At 44.3% G+C, this 1,413-nt stretch overlaps 1 protein-coding gene across 3 annotated transcripts in view; it reads left to right on the plus strand.

Annotated features, from left to right (window-relative positions):
• The window catches only part of LOC119593036 (potassium voltage-gated channel subfamily KQT member 1-like), a gene marked incomplete in the record, with an annotated part of 139,545 nt that overhangs the window by 119,905 nt on the left and 18,227 nt on the right, over window positions 1-1,413 (plus strand).

Raw genomic sequence — 1,413 nt, forward strand, 5'->3', positions numbered from 1 at the left:
GTAGTGACCTCTGAGCGGCGCTCCCGAAAAGAGCATCAAAGCATACCACGGATTTAAGCCGAAACCCCAAGACCTCGTATATCATTCCGACCTCAGCTTTAGTTCCAACTGCACGGACTCCTCTGCTCTTTTTGGAGCTGCATTCTGTCTCATCGATATAACACAAATTCACTCTTATGCATTTCTGTTACCACTGTGATGACCATCGAGTGATAGAGCAGAACAGCATGCCAGTCTCCAGCAGTATTATAAATGTACTACCTCCCTGCAACTACCAAAACCTGCCGATGTGGTTCACTCATCACCGATTCAGCCACGAAGTACCGCCACCTCGTTCGGATTCTGCCTCCGGATCTTTATGAAACGGTCCGCGACACAATTGGTGATTATTCATCTCGCTTCAACCGACAAACGAAGATCCTCTTTCCTTTGCCGGTACCACTAACAGTCTGGGGTCCGTATCAGTCGCTGTGGTTCCCCATGTTCAATGCAGGAACACGCAAAGTTTCAGGAATTAGCGGCGCCACCTTTCTGCACCTTCAAAAAGCACCTATTCTACTGACCAACACTATCCGCATCTTGACGGACACGAGAACAGAAGCACCATCCCTGCTACATCTGACCAGCCTAATCGGTCCGCTTATCGGCCTGCAGCGCCCTTCTCATGAGTCTTCGTCGTGGCAGATATCCCACGACCCATCTGCGGTGCCGATTTCCTGCACTACAGGCAAGGCTACCGTTGATAAGCACACTTCCACCAGACTTCACCGAATTATCACTATTCTCCCAGATCTGGGAGAAAGTACAGGAGATGTTTCTGTGACAGGGGATCGGACGAGAATGATGCCCCGGTAGACCTGAACACCTTACCAGTGGTGACCTGTGCGGGTTGGACCACTTTGGGAGTCGGAATCGGCTGACGTTTCTTATCAAGACCTTGATCAGTTGGACAAAGGGAGAGAGAGAGAGGGATAAGGTTACCGTAATCTCCTACAGGCAAACCGTGACTCTATTTAATTGCTAAGCATTCACATTATAAACTGCAGTATGCTGTACAAACATGGCAATAAATGCCCTTTTGATTTAAAAAAAAAGTGATGACGCATTATGATGAGCTTCATTCTGTGCTTATTTAAAGTAACAAAAATTAAATTAATCATGGTCATTCATTCTTCATCAACGTTTCCTTAAACTAACAAAGAAATATCCGAAATAATGGAAATGGGTAGAAAACAGAAATAGCGAGGGTGCAATATTAAGCCGGATATGATTTATAAAGCTTGTATAAATTTTCATTGTATAATCGGGTCATGTACAGTTCTAAGATCTATTAAGATTAATAACTAGATGAATTAATTAATGATGAAATTAAGTGTACTGCAATAAGTTCCCATGAAGGTTAACAAGTTCTGA

The sequence above is a fragment of the Penaeus monodon genome, chromosome 31, assembly GCF_015228065.2.
Source record: "Penaeus monodon isolate SGIC_2016 chromosome 31, NSTDA_Pmon_1, whole genome shotgun sequence".
NCBI lineage: Eukaryota > Metazoa > Arthropoda > Malacostraca > Decapoda > Penaeidae > Penaeus > Penaeus monodon.